This window comes from Castor canadensis, chromosome 5 (genome assembly GCF_047511655.1).
Source record: "Castor canadensis chromosome 5, mCasCan1.hap1v2, whole genome shotgun sequence".
NCBI classification, from domain to species: Eukaryota; Metazoa; Chordata; class Mammalia; order Rodentia; family Castoridae; genus Castor; species Castor canadensis.
In genome coordinates this window covers 162,323,914-162,343,629 of record NC_133390.1, presented here as the reverse complement: position 1 = coordinate 162,343,629, position 19,716 = coordinate 162,323,914, and positions in this window count along the sequence as shown.

Sequence of the window (19,716 nt, the reverse complement as noted above, 5' to 3'; positions counted from 1 at the left end):
ACGTAACATTACACACCAGTCAGACTGGGCCAGATGCCAGCCTTACCACATCTTCCTAGTCTCACCTCTGCTAAAAATATGTGGGGGACACTCCAGTCTCTGTGGAACTATTGGGGGAGGTTGGAGAGGGCTGAGTCTTGGGGTTCTTGTTCTTCCTTAGTGCTGACAAAAAAAATAGAGGCTGTGTTCAAGGGTACCCCTGTCGCACTGAGAGCAATGCCCTTAGTCTGGAATTTCTCCAAGGCCCCCAAGAGTGAAGGGCTCAGTGAGGCTCCCCTCCCCGTGAAAGTCCTCCAAGAGACAGACAGTAGGTTCAACCCCAGGACTCTGATCAGGGGGGTCCTGTCACACCTGAGGAGGCCCAGAGGTGCCAGCTCGGCAGCTGGGCCTGAATAGCAGTGCAGCAGGCAGCTGATGGATCACTTTCCGATGAGGGCGCTTGAAGCTGCCAGCTGTGCTGGTACAGGCTCCCGATCAGCATGGCTGCACCGCTCCCCACCATTCCCACACAGGCCAGAACCAAGAAACGGTGAAACCATCAGCCTCCAACAGCAGCAATTAATCTGTGTGGGAGACAGGCCCAAGACAGGCGAGGGTAGCCAACAGCCAGCTGAGAGACCCTGTCTGCCTTCAGCAAAGGGTCAGCTGGGCACTCTAGACACACAGTATGCCCAGTGTCAGATGCACCAGCCCTTTTTCCCATGCAGTCCATAAGGATGCCAACTCAGGGACTCTGCTATGCAGCAAAGAGCACCTATCTGAGAGTCAGTTGATGCAGGTTCAAATCCCAGCTCTGCTGCTCACAGCAGTGAGACCTTGAGTTTGGTCAAACCCTGATATTCCACACAATTCTGCACAATTGCCGAGAGTTGGAGCTACGGAAAGGAGAGAATGAAATAACTTGTGTCAGGTGTCTGAGACACAGCAGACATGCAACAAATAGGGATTTCATTTCCCTGTCCTCACAGCCAGCCTGCACCCAGAGACCCCACACATGACTACCAGCAGACACAAAATGCCACTCCCAGGCCAACACAGTCCCAAAAGCAAAGGGGAAAGGGTGAGGAAGCAGATATCTTTCTGTGGTCCTCCAATCCAGGAAAGAGTCCAATGGCAGCAAAGAGGGTTGAGCTGGCCTCTGGTCATTAGTCTTGCCCCTGTCCAGTCCACAGCTCCAGCACCCCAGGAGGTGACATTTAGAAGAAATATCTGATCCTACTAGTTTTAAAGCCCCAGCTGACTCCTGAATGCCAACAGAGCAAAGTAAAAATGCCTCCATGTGGCATTCAGCATCAGTTCCAGATCTGCTGACTCCCAGCCCTCACCATGGACCTCAGTCTTTCTGCCACAAAAGCAACCCAGTATTCCTGGAATATGCTAGCATCCCCACCAGTCAAAATGTCCCAAGCAAAGATGTCCTACCCATACTTACCTGGCAATCAACTGTGTCCATACCTGCTCGGTCTGATGTCCCAAAACAATGAGCTAGGATATAAAGATATGGCTGTCATTTGAGTGACGTCATCTCCTAAAATACAAGTCTGTTCACAGAGCCAGAGTAGTCACAGATTCAGAAGAGGTAAGAGTTCAAAGTTGCACACTCTGGTCACAGGCCTGCCTCTGTGATCCAAGCAATCAAGGCCATCAAAAAGCCACCTGACGGCAGAACCAGGAGACTGGAATGTAGCCTTTGGGTTTGTCCACTTTTTGTCTTACTTATCTGTGTGGCCTTGGGACAATGTACTCATCTGCTCCAATCTTGGTCTCTTCATGTAATGGGAACAGGTGTAGGTGAGCTATGATCATCCAATTAGGCAATACACCTCAAGTCACTGGCACATAGTAATCTTTCACATGTTTGCTGCTACAACCATCATCATCATTGCCATCAAAAATGACTATTAATATCCTACACCCATCCCATTGCAGGTTTTCTGGGTCTTCTCCTGCACCTTTCTAGACTATTCTAGAAAGCAGACAGACTGATCCTTTTGAAACATACAGTATGCTGGGTGTGGAGAAACATGTCTGCAATCCCAGCAGTTTAAAGGCTGAAGCAGGAGGATCACGAGTTTGAGGCCAGCCTGGTTTATTTAGTGAGACCTTGACTTAAAAGCAAAGCAAAAAAAAAACCTTTACATCTACCCAATGGCTTCCCATCATAGTTAGAGTTAAACCAATCTTTGCCAAGACTTGCAAGGTCCTACAAACTCTGGCCTTAGACTACAACTCTGACTTGATTTTTTCTATCCCTTTTCTCTTTGACCACTAAATTCCAGCCACTTTCCCTAAAAGCCACCAGTCATGCTCCTGCCTAAGGGCCTTTGCAATGCTACTTCCCTAGCTTGGAAAGTCTTTTCTCACAGATATTTACAAGGCTCATTTCCTCCCTACATTCAAGTCTCTGATCAAGTGTTACCTCCTCAAGGAGTCTTTCTCTGACCTGTTACCAAAACAATCCTTGTCACCTCCTGACTCATTCTCTACGTCCATCTTCACTTCACCTCTCCTCTGTCTGTCTCAAATCTCCCTATGCCTCTTTTTCTTATGGGGATACTTGTGCGTGGACTTGGGCCCATCCAAGTGATCCAGGATTACTGCCTCATCTCAAAATTCTTAACTCAATCAACTCTTCAAAGACACTTTTCTTTAAAAAAAAAAAAAAGCAATATTAACAGGTTCTGAGAGCTAGAACCCAGACTATCAATAGTCTACGGATCCCAGTTATTAAGTATTTTTACTGTCTTTCCTGTTTATAACAACTTGATCATCCTGACCACAGTTGAGTTATGACCTCACATGCAGGACCCTTCTCTCCCCTCCAAAGTCATCCTCTTTTCCAGAGAAGCTGTAAATTTCAGCTCATCTTTTTTGTCCCATCAGAAAAGCACTCAGAAGGAAGTAATGCACCAAAAGTCACCTCACAGACTTGAGTTTGGGATGACAGGGCTGCCTCGCCCTGTAGACGAGTCATTTCCCCTCCATGGGCCTCAGGGGTGAGGAGTCAGTATACACGGTTGCTTCCTTAGTCCTCCCAACAACACAGCAAGTTCAGTGCCATTTTTAAAGCATTCATTCCTTTGTGATTTCTTTCTGCAATACCTATACCAGGCCCAATTCCAGCACCATGATTACAGGAATAAACAAGATAGGTGTGATTCCTGTTGTCAAAAAAAAAAAAAAACACACTCTTAGCCTGGCCCAAAAGACCAAAAATCATATGTTCTCCCTCATATGCAGACATTAGATCAAGGGCAAACACAACAAGGGGATTGGACTTTGAGCACATGATAAAGCGAAAGCACACAAGGGAGGGGTGAGGATAGGTAAGACACCTAAAAAACTAGCTAGCATTTGTTGCCCTCAACTCAGAGAAACTAATGCAGATACTTTAAAAGCAACTGAGGCCAATAGGAGAAGGGGACCAGGAACTAGAGAAAAGGTGAGATCAAAAAGAATTAACTTAGAACGTAACGCACATGCACAGGAAATTAATGTGAGTCAACTCCCTGTATAGCTATCCTTATCTCAACCAGCAAAAACCCTTGTTCCTTCCTATTATTGCTTATACTCTCTCTTCAACAAAATTAGAGACAAGGGCAAAATAGTTTCTGCCAGGTAGCGAGGGGGTGGGGGAGAGAGGGAGGGGGCAGGGTGGGTGGTAAGGGAGGGGGTGGGGGCAGGGGGGAGAAATGACCCAAGCATTGTATGCACATATGAATAATAAAAAAATCATAAATAAAGGGGAAAAAAAAAACCACACTCTCCAATATCAAAAAAACAGATATGGAAGAGCCATGGTGCTGGCTATGAAGTCAGGAGTTAATTGTATCAGCATGGAAGGAGAGTGATCAGGAACTCCTCCAGTCAGGGTTTCTGGGAAAGCCTCTTCAAGACCTATCATCTGACCTGAGACTTTGTCAATAAGAAGGCATTGTGCCAATGTCTAGAAGACTCCCCTGTTGAAAACCAATTGTTATATTCAAGGAACAGAGCCACTGGCAGAGCAGGAAAGCAAGGTACTGAGGTGCTGAGCTCCTGGCTTACCACCATGGTGGTAAGTGGTGAGAAGGGCTGCACACCTCACCTTCACACACATGGCTTCTCTTACCTTTCTTCCATATGTGCTTTGGCAATTAAATGAAGGGTACACTGCCCAGTTGATGTCAGCTGTCACTTTTGTCCTTTCCAAGGTGAACTAGGGTCTTCCGGAGGGGCTCCAGGTCACTCCCTGGGGATAAAGACCTAGTAAAGACATCTAAAGATCTTCCCCAAGCCCCAAGGGGAGGGTACCAAGAAGGAGTTCCCATCTGGTTCTTCCAAGACAACCACCCACCAGGGTAAGGTTCTCTGGGCACAAAATTGCAGGAGGCACTCACTCTTAACACTGCTCTGAACTTGAACAAGCCTGAGAGTGAGCACCACCTTAAATTCTGCCCACTCCCTATGCCTCATTTGTTCACCAGTCCTGCACCTATGTCAAAAGCAAGATGCTACCCATAGCTCTTCAAGGTACAGAAGGTTGCCCTTCTGTGGCCTCCCACTGACTCCCACTCCATCTTTTAACGATATCTACTAAGCTCAGGGAACCAAGGGCCCAGCCGGGTCTGTTCCCGCTACTCTGGAACCAATGTCATGGCATACCCAGTTCTCCAGCTCATCCCAGCCAGGATCTGGTGCTGGCTCAGCAACTTCTCCAGCCAGGTGGCTCTGCCTGGTCACGAGCTCACAAGCCTGTATGTGTCCCTCAGGATGACAGCTCTTTTATCACTGGACGTCACAGCATGAGTCAGAGAAAAAGGCAGGTGATAAGATTGTAAAGTCATGTTTCCAGAAATGCCAACCAGTTCTCTCTGACACCACACCTGGACTTCCAGCTCCTTTGCCAGCATCTCCATTGTTTTATTATAATGAGCAACAACCTCATTAATAGCTCTTCCCCTTCCCCCTTCCTGAGACCCAGCCACAAGGGGAACCAGCAGGTGCAAGGGGCTCACAATTAGCCCTTCATAATGCATGGTTGGCAATAAACCCGCTCTGAAGCTGGAACATCCAGGACCCATCTCCGTGCAATATCTGCAGCCTCTGGAGTAATTAATGGCACAGTCACAAGATGAAGGGAGAGTGTATTAACCCTTATGAAGCCGCTGGGCCCCAAATTCTTGGGAAATTAGAACATTCAAGAAGGAGAAGGGTTTCACATCCACTAGAAGAAAATGACTAATGTGAGTTTCGGTCTTCCTGAGTGTTATCTCTGGTGTTTCTCTTCAGGAAATCATGCTGCCATTACCACCTCTACAAAGACACTTGAAATATTTTCACACTACCCTGTCCTTCCCCCTTGCAGTTTCTACCCGGTCCCTCGATGTTCCACTGGCATACCAACTAACAACAGAACAAAACTGAGCTCATCTGAATATGGACACCAGGACTTTTCCCGGAAAAGAACACCCTGGGTCCAAGGGAAGACCATGAGGTTAGAAATAGCTACTATGGAGAAAAAGAATTTCACTACAACTGGACAGAGAGGGGACCATCAGAGGTGTTAGATAGGTGCAGAAATGAATAAACAAATGTGTAATGAGCTCAGCTTCACAGCTGAGGAGGGCTGGCAAGAGGAACTCACATAAAGGTCACAGGAGTAGAACACTGCCTAGATTGTCGAGGCTGCCTAGATTGAGCGTGGAAGGGAGGAGACCTCAGAAAGGCTGATCAACAGAGAATAATAAGCACATAAATACTAATGAGGTCAGAGTGAGGGAAAGAGGGCAAGTCATTGACAGTGGGGAAAATGAGGAGGAGGGGAAGCAAGTAAAAACTCTTAGAACCTAAATTCAAAGGCCACGACCTATTGACTAAGTCCAGACTATGGCCATGGACTTGGATAGCTGTCAACAGGAATGTCACATTGCATAACTCCAAGAGTGCCAGTCACAAAGGACTCAGTGAAGCTGGGAAATATGGTGGCTCTAGTGACTGAAGAAGAGTAAAAAAGAGTCATTAGTGATGAGGCAACCAAGCAAGGCAAGGGCATGGAAAGTGGGACCCACCACCCTGGATGGTGGTGGGATTTGGATAGAGAGGAAGTCTGTGGTGTGAGAAAGTATGACCTTTGTCCCAAGCAAGCCTAACCTCAAATCTAATTCCACCAATTACTTTTTGTGTGCCCTGGTAACAAATATCTTATCCCTCTGAATTTCTGGGGTCTCATATTTAAAATGGAATCAAGACTACAAGCTAGGCATGATGGCACACACAGTGTGAAGTTGATACAGGAGGACAGAGTTCAAGGTTAGCCTGGGCCACACAGCAAGACCCTATCTCAAAAACACAAAAAACATAAACGAGTACTTAACTTCAGAATGATAAGATGATTTTTGATAAATTTTCATTAGGATATATTCATTATACAGGAGGGATTCGTAGTGACAATTCCGATTAGACTTATATTGTACCCTCATTGCAGAAGGGTAAGATGATTTGTGAAGGAGGAGCTTATTCTGTACCTTGTATGCTACCAGGTCTGTTCCTCTTTCCCTTCTCTGCCATCTTTTTTTTTTTTTTCATTTTTCTTTTATTATTCATATGTGCATACAAGGCTTGGTTCATTTCTCCCCCCTGCCCCCACCCCCTCCCTTGCCACCCACTCCCCCCTCTCCCCCCCCCAATACCCAGCAGAAACTATTTTGCCCTTATCTCTAATTTTGTTGTAGAGAGAGTATAAGCAATAATAGGAAGGAACAAGGTGTTTTGCTGGTTGAGATAAGGATAGCTATACAGGGAGTTGACTCACATTGATTTCCTGTGCGTGGGTGTTACCTTCTAGGTTAATTCTTTTTGATCTAACCTTTTCTCTAGTTCCTGGTCCCCTTTTCCTATTGGCCTCAGTTGCTTTAAGGTATCTGCTTTAGTTTCTCTGCGTTAAGGGCAACAAATGCTAGCTAGTTTTTTAGGTGTCTTACCTATCCTCACCCCTCCCTTGTGTGCTCTCGCTTTTAGCATGTGCTCAAAGTCCAATCCCCTTGTTGTGTTTGCCCTTGATCTAATGTCCACATATGAGGGAGAACATACGATTTTTGGTCTTTTGGGCCAGGCTAACCTCACTCAGAATGATGTTCTCCAATTCCATCCATTTACCAGCGAATGATAACATTTCGTTCTTCTTCATGGCTGCATAAAATTCCATTGTGTATAGATACCACATTTTCTTAATCCATTCGTCAGTGCTGGGGCATCTTGGCTGTTTCCATAACTTGGCTATTGCGAATAGTGCCGCAATAAACATGGATGTGCAGGTGCCTCTGGAGTAACAGTCTTTTGGGTATATCCCCAAGAGTGGTATTGCTGGATCAAATGGTAGATCGATGTCCAGCTTTTTAAGTAGCCTCCAAATTTTTTTCCAGAGTGGTTGTACTAGTCTACATTCCCACCAACAGTGTAAGAGGGTTCCTTTTTCCCCGCATCCTCGCCAACACCTGTTGGTGGTGGTGTTGCTGATGATGGCTAGTCTAACAGGGGTGAGGAGGAATCTTAGTGTGGTTTTAATTTGCATTTCCTTTATTGCTAGAGATGGTGAGCATTTTTTCATGTGTTTTCTGGCCATTTGAATTTCTTCTTTTGAGAAAGTTCTGTTTAGTTCACATGCCCATTTCTTTATTGGTTCATTAGTTTTGGGAGAATTTAGTTTTTTAAGTTCCCTGTATATTCTGGTTATCAGTCCTTTGTCTGATGTATAGTTGGCAAATATTTTCTCCCACTCTGTAGGTGTTCTCTTCAGTTTAGAGACCATTTCTTTTGATGAACAGAAGCTTTTTAGTTTTATGAGGTCCCATTTATATATGCTATCCCTTAGTTGCTGTGCTGCTGGGGTTCCATTGAGAAAGTTCTTACCTATACCTACTAACTCCAGAGTATTTCCTACTCTTTCTTGTATCAACTTAAGAGTTTGGGGTCTGATATTAAGATCCTTGATCCATTTTGAGTTAATCTTGGTATAGGGTGATATACATGGATCTAGTTTCAGTTTTTTGCAGACTGCTAACCAGTTTTCCCAGCAGTTTTTGTTGAAGAGGCTGCTATTTCTCCATCGTATATTTTTAGCTCCTTTGTCAAAGATAAGTTGCTCATAGTTGTGTGGCTTCATATCTGGGTCCTCTATTCTGTTCCACTGGTCTTCATGTCTGTTTTTGTGCCAGTACCATGCTGTTTTTATTGTTACTGCTTTGTAATATAGTTTGAAGTCAGGTATTGTGATACCTACTGCATTGTTCTTTTGACTGAGTATTGCCTTGGCTATTCATGGCCTCTTGTGTTTCCATATAAATTTCACAGTAGATTTTTCAATCTCTTTAATGAATGTCATTGGAATTTTGATGGGAATTGCATTAAACATGTAGATTACTTTGGGGAGTATCGACATTTTTACTATGTTGATTCTACCAATCCATGAGCATGGGAGATCTCTCCACTTTCTATAGTCTTCCTCAATCTCTTTCTTCAGAAGTGTATAGTTTTCCTTGTAGAGGTCTTTCACATCTTTTGTTAGGTTTACACCTAGGTATTTGATTTTTTTGGAGGCTATTGTAAATGGAATTGTTTTCATACATTCTTTTTCCGTTTGCTCATTGTTAGTGTATAGAACTGCTAATGATTTTTCTATGTTGATTTTATATCCTGCTACCTTGCTATAGCTATTGATGATGTCTAGAAGCTTCTGAGTAGAGTTTTTTGGGTCTTTAAGGTATAGGATCATGTCGTCTGCAAATAGGGATATTTTGACAGTTTCTTCACCTATTTGTATTCCTTTTATTCCTTCTTCCTGCCTAATTGCTCTGGCTAGGAATTCCAGTACTATGTTGAATAGGAGTGGAGATAGTGGGCATCCTTGTCTGGTACCTGATTTTAGAGGGAATGGTTTTAATTTTTCTCCGTTAAGTATAATGCTGGCTGTAGGTTTGTCATATATAGCTTTTATAATGTTGAGGAACTTTCCTTCTATTCCTAGTTTTCTTAGAGCTTTTATCATGAAATGATGTTGGATCTTATCAAAGGCTTTTTCTGCATCTATTGAGATGATCAAGTGGTTTTTGTCTTTGCTTCTGTTAATGTGGTTTATTATGTTTATTGATTTTCGTATGTTGAACCACCCCTGCATCCCTGGGATGAAGCCTACCTGGTCATGGTGAATAATCTTTTTGACATGTTGCTGAATTCGATTTGCCATTATTTTGTTGAGGATTTTTGCATCAATGTTCATTAAGGAGATTGGCCTATAGTTCTCCTTTTTGGAGGTGTCTTTGCCTGGTTTTGGGATAAGTGTAATAGTGGCTTCATAAAATGTGTTTGGCAGTTTTCCTTCCCTTTCTATTTCATGGAACAGTTTAAGGAGGGTTGGTATCAGTTCTTCTTTAAAGGTCTGATAGAATTCAGCAGAGAACCCATCAGGTCCTGGACTTTTCTTTTTGGGGAGACTCTTGATTGCTGCTTCAATTTCATTTTGTGTTATAGGTCTATTCAGGTGATTAATTTCCTCTTGGTTCAGTTTTGGATGATCATATGTATCTAGAAATCTGTCCATTTCTTTTAGATTTTCAAATTTATTTGAATATAGGTTCTCAAAGTAGTCTCTGATGATTTCCTGGACTTCCATGGTGTTTGTTGTTATCTCCCCTTTTGCATTCCTAATTCTACTAATTTGGGTTTTTTCTCTCCTCATTTTAGTCAGGTTTGCCAGGGGTCTATCGATCTTGTTTATTTTTTCAAAGAACCAACTTTTTGTTTCATTAATTCTTTGTATGGTTTTTTTGGTTTCTATTTCGTTGATTTCAGCTCTTATTTTTATTATTTCTCTCCTTCTATTTGTTTTGGGATTTGCTTGTTCTTGTTTTTCTAGGAGTTTGAGATGTATCATTAGGTCATTGATTTGGGATCTTTCAATCTTTTTAATATATGCACTCATGGCTATAAACTTTCCTCTCAAGACTGCCTTAGCTGTGTCCCATAGGTTCCGGTAGGTTGTGTTTTCATTTTCATTGACTTCTAGGAACTTTTTAATTTCCTCTTTTATTGCATCAATGATCCATTCTTCATTAAGTAATGAGTTATTTAGTTTCCAGTTGTTTGCATGTTTTTTGTCTTTACTTTTGTTGTTGAGTTCTACTTTTACTGCATTGTGGTCAGATAGTATGCATGGTATTATTTCTATTTTCTTATATTTGCTGAGACTTGCTTTGTGCCCTAGGATATGATCTATTTTGGAGAAGGTTCCATGGGCTGCTGAGAAGAATGTATATTGTGTAGAGGTTGGATGAAATGTTCTGTAGACATCTACTAGGTCCACTTATCTATTGCATATTTTAGATCTTGGATTTCTTTATTGAGTTTTTGTTTGGATGACCTATCTATTGATGATAATGGAGTGTTAAAATCTCCCACAACCACTGTGTTGGCGTTTATATATGCTTTTAGGTCTTTCAGGGTATGTTTGATGAAATTGGGTGCGTTGACATTGGGTGCGTACAGATTGATGATTATTATTTCCTTTTGGTCTATTTCCCCTTTTATTAGTATGGAATGTCCTTCTTTATCTCGTTTGATCAATGTAGGTTTGAAGTCTACTTTGTCAGAGATAAGTATTGCTACTCCTGCTTGTTTTTGGGGGCCATTGGCTTGGTAACTCTTCTTCCAGTCTTTCATCCTAAGCATATGCTTATTTCTGTCGGTGAGATGAGTCTCCTGTAAGCAACAAATTGTTGGATCTTCTTTTTTAATCCATTTTGTCAAACGGTGTCTTTTAATGGGTGAATTAAGTCCATTAACATTAAGTGTTAGTACTGATAGGTATGTGGTGATTCCTGCCATTTAGTTATCTTAGTTGTTTGAAGGTTTGATTGTGTGTACCTAACTTGATGTTACTCTCTTCTGTCTTGCTTTTTCTTATTCTGTGGTTTGGTGCTGCCTGCCTTTTCATGGTTAAGTTGGGTGTCACTTTCTGTGTGCAGGATCCCTTGCAGAATCTTTTGTAGTGGTGGCTTTGTGGTCACATATTGTTTTAGTTTCTGCTTATCATGGAAGACTTTTATTGCTCCATCTGTTTTGAATGATAGCTTTGCTGGGTAGAGTATCCTGGGGTTGAAGTTATTTTCATTCAGTGCCCGGAAGATCTCACCCCACGCTCTTCTTGCTTTTAATGTTTCTGTTGAGAAGTCTGCTGTGATTTTGATGGGTTTACCTTTGTATGTTACTTGTTTTTTCTCTCTTACAGCCTTCAATATTCTTTCCTTAGTTTCTGAACTTGTTGTTTTAATGATGATATGTCGTGGAGTAGTTCTATTTTGATCTGGTCTGTTTTCTGGTCATGTTCTCTCTTTCACTTTGGTGTTTATACAGTGCTTCTATGGTTTCCTTTATTTCTTCTTTTGCTTTTTCAAATTCTCTATTTTTGTTGTCTTGGAATTTCTTGAGTGTCTCCTGTACATTTTGGTTGACCCTATCCAGTATCATCTCTATAAAATTCTCATTGAGTACTTGTAGTATGTCTTCTTTTAAATTATTCTTGTGGGCTTCATTGGGTCCTTTGGCATAGTTTATCTTCATTTTGTTGGAGTCTGGCTCTGAGTTTCTGTTCTCTTCATTCCCCTCTGGTTCCTGTACTAATTTTTTGCTGTGGGGAAACTGGTTTCCTTGTTTTTTCTGTCTTCCTGTCATTGTCCTTGGTGTTGTTACTGTCCCTGTACTGTGTGTAATTAAGTATTTTCTAGCTTGTAATAATAACAATGGTAATATTGAGAATGGAAGAGTGAGCTGAGATGGAAAGCAAGAAGTTAAAGAAAAGGGGAAAACAAATATACAGACAAGAGGGAGAAAGCAGAACAAGGTATCAGACAAGAGAGTTTCAAAGGTATAAACAGGGAGTGTTAGTGTACTAATCGACAGTAAGCTGGTCCGCGTCTTCCCAAGCCGTATGGGCGCCGGCCACTGGCGGCCCCGGGGGCCTCCTCGGTTCTCCGTTTAATGTGAGGTGGAGATTCTCTGCGCCGGCTGGAGATGTGGAGGGGTCAAAGTTATGCCTTTTCTCGGTGATTATGCCTGCAAAATGTGTCTCCAGCGTCTCTCCAAGATTTCACTATAGGAGGGTCGCTTTCTGCTTCCTACCTCTAGCCGCCATCTTGGAATTCTCTCCCTTCTCTGCCATCTAACATAGAAAAAACTGACCTCTGACTCATACCTGCAAGATCAGCTGGCTTCCAGTAAGGACAGACCGACGGAGGCACTGGTCAGAGATCAAAAGGCAGGAAAAAGGAAAACCTCTGAATGTTAATTCTTCTTTCTACTTGCCCAGACAACATCCCTAGCGAGAGCAGATTCTCCTCCATGGTTTTAGTACCAGTGCGTCAGGCCATTCACAGTTCCAGCTTCTTCCTCCAGGCTCTGAAAACATCATCTCTTCCCTTTGCCTGTCCAGTCCTAAGGACTGTAATGGCTTCCCACTGTTGCATCAGCTCTGGATTGTCTCATCACTTCTGGTTAGCATCTCAACTTTAAATCACCTGTGTCACTGAAATAACTCTATTTTAAATATATAGAGTGGTTTCTGTTTTCCTCATTGGACCTAAAGTTAAAAGAGCCTACTGCCATGCTAGACATACAGGGTAGATTTACATAGCATGCAATTGTTACAATTATGCTTAGATTAACACTAATCATGCTTAGTTTTCCAAGACGCTTGGAAATGTGGTAATGACTCTACCAAAGACAGTAGCCAGGGTAAGTACAAGATGCTATTGTAATCTGCAGTGTGCTTCTGAAGACGGAGGTGGTTAGTGAACAATTACAGGCTGGTTTATTTACTTAGGCCTCTGAATCTTTATTCCTAACCGTGTCTGAGTGTTTGTCTATATCCCTCATGCCTGACCCAGAGGCTGACACAGGGCAATTGCTCAAAATAATGATGTGAAATCTTTCTGGTTGTGTAGTCAGGACAGTATTTATTTATAAGTCTGGAGATCCTGAGTTCAGGTTGCAGGCTTTTATCTGTGTGTGCACAGAATAATAGAAATCAGAACTATATCAGGAGGGACACAAATGAGCAAGACATTCATCTCAGGCACAGAATTCAAAGATATGCCAAAAAGAGTTAGCAATCAGGATAAATATTATACTATAGTATCTTAATTGCAATTAATGCAAAAATCCACCATGAACAAAATATCAAAATTTGAATAAAGATAGGATTGATATTACTGATTTTTCCTTTTGCCCTAGGCTCCGATGTAGCTAGACCCATATGACTACAACTGAGTCACTGCTTATGGTCATTCCTTCCCTGCTGCTTCCAGAAATTCATGTTCCTGGAGTGAAGATTCAAGTCCCCTCCCCCAAGCACACACATTGCTGCCTGTGGGCTCTAGAACAGAGACTGTGTTACTCTTATTCCCTTCTGTCACTTCACCACTGAAAATTATGCCCAACACATAGTAGGTACACATAAGCACTTGTTGAATGAATGGATGTATAATAAATGAATGACTAACAAATTACCTGTTTGCATTCTGGGGATCCCAACAGGGTTACCAAGCAGATATTTTAACAATGTGCCTTTCTAAAAACAATTGTCAAAGAAATGTAAACTGAAACAAGGACAGGCAATTTTTTGCTGTTAGAATTAGCAAAGATTTAAGAGATTGACAATACCTTGTATTGACATGGAAATCGAGAAAAAAACCTTCTGATGCATTTCTGCCAGGACTGCAAATTAATACAGTGTTTCTGGACAGCAATTTGGCGATATGTAACAAGAGCCCTTGAAAAGTACATTTCTTTTAGGGAGCAATCCCACTTCAAAGAATTATTCTAAGGAAATAATTAGCAAGTGCCAGAAGATGTCTCTTCCAAGGAGTTTCATCACAGCGTTATTTATTACAAGAAGCGTTTGCAAACAACCTCAAGGCACAAAAAAATTGGGTTTGTTTTTTAAGAAATATTAATAAATACATAGAGGCGTCCTATGACGGAACACTGTGCAGCCATTTAAAATAATGATGTGGCTCTCTATTTACTTAAAAAGGAATAATATCTATGAAGAGCTAAACGGGATAGATTATAAAACAGTACTTCTTTATGTAATCATCAATTTTTAAGTACAGAGAACATCTAAAAGACTAAGTACAAATAAATGACAGCTATCTCTAGGTGACACAATATTAGATGGCTTTAATTTGTTAGTCTTTCACTTTTCTGAATTCTCTAAATTTTGCCCAAGGATCACCTATAACTTATGTAATTCTAAAAAATGAAAAATAACCTATTTTGTGCTCTCGGTTTTGCTGGCTGACTTTCTGGGTAGGAGTTAAATCTTCAATATTACTCTCACCTACTTCAGGGCTTCCTTTGTTATCTGAGTCAGGTCATAAAAGGGATATGCTCCACATAGGAGAGTCTGTTTGCTATCCTACAGCAGATACCCCAACACTCTCCAGAAATGTCCCAGACTGAGTCACCATTCTCGCAGATCATTCTTACAGCAAAAGTCCCAAGTGTCACCTTGTTTTACAATCAAAAGGCAAATATTTTATTAACTACAGATAAACCTTTCAAACCCCAAAACTATCTTTCATTTGTGGAATGAGGGTATTTCCCTCACAGGTGGACAAAAATACAAAATTATTGAAAGAACCCAGCACTTACGAAATGTAGCAAGCAGGATAAACTAAGCAATGATGCAATAACAAATAACCCTCTGGGTTAAAACAACAAAGTGTCATTTCTTTCTACACAGTGTGTCTCATACATAGGTCAGCTGAAGGCCTCTGCTCCACATGATCCTCCCTGAAGGACCTAGGCTGAAGGAGACTCTGTCTCCATGATTTCATTTTGCTAAAGGCGGGGGAAGAAAACATGGCCCCAGGGATAATCTACATCACTTTGATCTCATCTCATTGGTGAAAACAAGCCACCTGGCCACACCTAAATTCAAAGGGACGGGAAAATTTAATCATACAATGTGTGTAAGAGTTCAAAACCATAAATATGGGCGAATACTAAAAGAACTCCCACAGTTGCATCCATAAGATACCCCAAACCCAGCTGTGGGGCAGAGAGGCCTCTGATGTGTGTCAGGCATTGTGCTAGGTAAAATTTACAGTGAGAACTCAATTTCAGTAATTTTTACCAAAGCCACACAGCTAGTAAGGACTGGATCCAGGATTTGATTCTACAAATCGTACTCTATCCATTATGTCTGTTTGTCCTATTCCAAGGTTACTGAGCTTCTGCCAGCCTGTTCCTCCTAATCTTCCAGAAGCAAATAATACTGCCTGCTGAAGGATCTTTCCACAGGAATGCTGGACTGTCCCTGTGAGGGTAGGCACAAGGTCTGTGTGTGATGGGACAGCATGGATTGTCAAAGTCCCAGCCAAAGACAATGCCTAGAGGAGCTCTGAAGCAGTTATCCCCTATATCTACAAAAGGAAGGTATGGGGTATCTAGTGTAGTCTTCAGGACACACTGGATCCCCAGGCTAAAATGAAGGCCACTCAGTTATTAGAGAGTTCATGTCCCCTTGTTCGGCTTTTAGAAGACACATTTCTACCCCCTGAAATAGTGGAAGATGTGTGTCATTATTCAAATGTACCAGACAAGTTCTGACACATTCATCACCATCAAACACATGCACCACTCACATACATGCACTCACGTACAAAGTCACCTGTAGGTGGCTCATGTCACTTGCACACATTATGAACACACATACTGAGTCTGTGCCAATCCATGTAATAGCCGTGGATTCTTAATCCATTATGAATTACAGTCATTCATGCATGCTTGTATTTTGTTAAGCCATGTGAAATTGTTCTTTTGTTGGCAATTTCATTTGGTTCAAAAAAATGAACACACAACCACATAAAATCACAGCTATTTCAACATGTACACATAACCAGACCTGCACACACACACACACACACACACACACACACACACACACATAGTTCTTATCCAGACTGTACACACACACACACACACACACTCACACACACACACACACACTGCATGTACGCATGCTCCACTACACATTCAACTTGCTGCTCATCCCCCACCCACTGCCTGACCCAGGCCACGGGCTCCAAGGTAGTGAGTTCAATCATTGTCACTGCCAAGGCTGCTATTAAAGCTGAGCTCTAACCATCCAAGAAATCAGTCACCAGGACTTGGCCTCTGTGGACCTGGTTTCACCCCAGTAGCTGTGCTCAATGCCTGCTCCCACCCCTGACCTTCCACTTAGCTTCATCCTTAACCCCAAACACCCCACTTTGCCCACTGCCTCATCCCCCTTCCCGCATGGCCCACTGCTCACCAGCTGAAAGGCTACCTGAACATCACAGAGCCTCCCTCCTTGTCTTGGAACTCCAGCCCCATTCTAAAACTTGACATAAACTAGGGACACCTGTTGGGGGCTGGGGGTTTCATCATTGACAGAGAAGGCTGTTGGAACCCAGAGTTCCAGGTGTCCCTGGAAATATTCACTGAGCCCTAATTGTGTGTCTTATTCTACTTTCTACTGTTATAACAGAATACCTTAAACTGGGTCATATGTAAGCAAAATTAATTTGTTTCTCACATTTCTGGAAACTGGGGAGTCCAAGAGCATGGAGCTTGTGTCTGGCAGGAGCCTTTGTGCTGTGTGACAACATTACAGAAAGACAAGCAAGAGCAAGACAGAAAGCAAGACCAAGAGGGGCAAACATGAATTTCAACAGGAGCCCACTCCCTCAACTATTAAGTTCTCCCATGACAATGGCATCAACTCATCATGAGGACAGGGCCCTCATGGCTCCATCTCTTACAGGTCTGACATCTCAGTATTGTTTCAATGGCAATTGAACTTCAATATGAGGTTTGGAGAGAACATTCAAATCATAGTACTGTGTCAAGTCCTACACTGGGCACCAAAGATATTGTGATAAACAAAATTAGATCCATCCCTGCTTATGTGGCTTTCACATTTAATGGGGAAGAGGGCACAAAGTTTTGTTTGAATAAACATAAAATTCCAACTGTCAGAACTGTTATACAGGAGAAGTACTTGGTGCTGTAACATATACAGCAGGTTTTTCATCCGTAAGACAGGATAATGGGGCCAGCCTCATGTGGTCCAGATGAGGATTAAATGAAGCAGGGTGTGTGAATTACTTAGAATGGGGCTCTGCACACAGTAAGCTCACTGTACTGCTAGCTCTTGTACTACTATTAGATTATTACAGAGAGAGGGAGTTACCAAATCAGAGAAATTGATAAGGGCTTCCACTTGAAAATATCAGCTGGGGTGATACCCAAAGGATGAACAGGGATTAAAGAGACAAAGGAGAGAGGGTATTATGGCTTGGATATGCAGTGTCCACCAAAAGGTTTGTATGTTGAAGGCTTGGCCCCCAGTAAATGGATCCAATCATGAGAGATGGTTGGATCATCAGGGGTCTGCCTGCATCAATGGATTAATCCATTAATAGATTCATAATTCAGTAGCATTTTTGGGAGGTGGTGGAAGATGGGGCCTAGTTGGAGGAAGTAGGTCTCTTTCTTTCTCTCTCTCTCTCTCTCTCTTTCTCTCCTTTCTCTGCTTCCTAGCTGCCATGAAGTGAGCATCTCTGCTCCTCTATGCCCTCTCTATCATGACCTCACCACCAGCCACCAGTACCACAGACGGAGATCTACGAAACTGTGAGGCAAGATGAATCTTTCCTCACTTTGTTTTCTCCTGTATTGTCACAGCATTGAAGAGTCTGACTAACACAGAAGGCAATGGGGACAACATGTCTCCTGTGACAGCAGAAAGCCTGAGCCACTCCAGCAATGGCAGAAGCACACATGGTTGCAGTGCAAACAATGAAGATGTAATTGTCCAGCATGCAAGTGGAAGGGCTGACAGGTAGGAAGTTAGTCTTTATGGAATATAAGCTAGGTATAATGGAAGGCCATTGCAGAGTTACAAGAACTCTGAAGTCAAGTTTAAGCTTAGCAAGAGTGTTGTGACCTGTTAACATGACTATCACAGACACAGAAGATAGAAACTAATGGCACATACTTCATGGATATACCACTCCTAGACTATGAGTGCATTCATCCAAACTCTTGTGTTGCAAGTTACAAAAAGCCAATTCAAAAGAGCTAAAAAAATATATGTCAACTCACACAACTGTAAAGTCAAAGGAGTAGAACTGGTCTGAGATACAGTGGAACTCTTGTGATGCTGAGATCAGAACTCTATCCCTCTTTCTGTCTCTTGACTTTACTTGCCACTTCCTGGCCATGTCTTTGTGTGGGCTGCTCTCTCCTGGGGGTGACCAGGATAGCCTATATAGCCCCAATCCTATTCTACAATTAAGACTCATATTCTACAGGTATCGATAACATCCCTCATGATACAGTTAACAAAAGTCCCAAGATCACATGCCCACACCTGGAAGTGATCTCACTTCCCCAAAACCTTATGAGTTGAAAAAGATAGTAATAGGCAAAGGAATAACCATTTCCTAAGAGAATGGGTACAGAGCAGGTTTAGGTGGGCAGGCCATGTCATGTTTGGCATGAGGCTAATTGCAGTCTCACCCACTAAACATACCCACATGTCCCTAACCCTCTCAGACCTACTCTGTCAGCCGAAGTTTGCAGGGCCCAGACTGATGGGACAGCAACTTCTCCCAAAGCTTTAGGGGTGCCATCACCAAAGGAGGATATAAAGAAGCTGGTAGAAATTGTTGGTGACCTCCTGGGCAGGGCACTGCTTTCCTGGCTGGCCTGTGCCTTGCTGTAACTCCTCTAAGTGGGGCCATCCCCATCCCTCTGCTTGGAATTCTGTCTGTCTATTGTGGCTTTTTGAGGCATATGCCATTAGTCCACTCATCTCCCAGATGAGTGGAGTGAACTGTGCTCCCTCAGACCCAGCTCCTTTCTCTCGAGGTACAAAACTGATTCAACCATCTTAATTGTCAAAAAAAAAATCCTTTCTCTGGCTGTGAATTTCCTCTTTTCTGAAGTAGCATTTCCTGAGATGTGTGAGGTGTGCTGTAGAGCAACACTACTCAAAATGCAACCCACAGACAGGTGCCCTCCACAAACTACTGATGACCTGTACCAGCAAAGGACAAAAATGGAGAGCAAATGGTTAGAAACCTTAACAACAATTTGTCAGATTAATCCTATATCCTTTGAATCTAATAATAAAAAGCAGACTTATATTTTGCATATCTTTTCATTTTACTTTTCCAGTAATGTGCTTTCTGACACGTAATATTTATACATATTTATGGGATGCAGTATGATAATTCCATACATACAATACATAATGCTCTAGTCAGAATAATTAGCATGTCTGGTAATTCATTTTTACTCTGTTTTATAAAAATATCAGTCTAAAAGAGGTTGAAAATTATATACACACATACACACAAATATGCACACACATACATACATACATACATACATAGATACACACACACTGATCCATCTACATGAACTGCTGGAGAAACACTATCCTATAGAATTCTGGTGCTATGATATTTTCAATGTAAAAATGAAATTAGAATGGCTTATTTAAGAGTGAGGAAGGAAATGGAAATGGATACAAAGAAAAATTTAAATTCCATGATCCAAAAGAACATGTGTATTTCTCTCTGAGGCTGAAAAGACTCACCAATTTGTTAAGAGCATTCTCTGCAGACT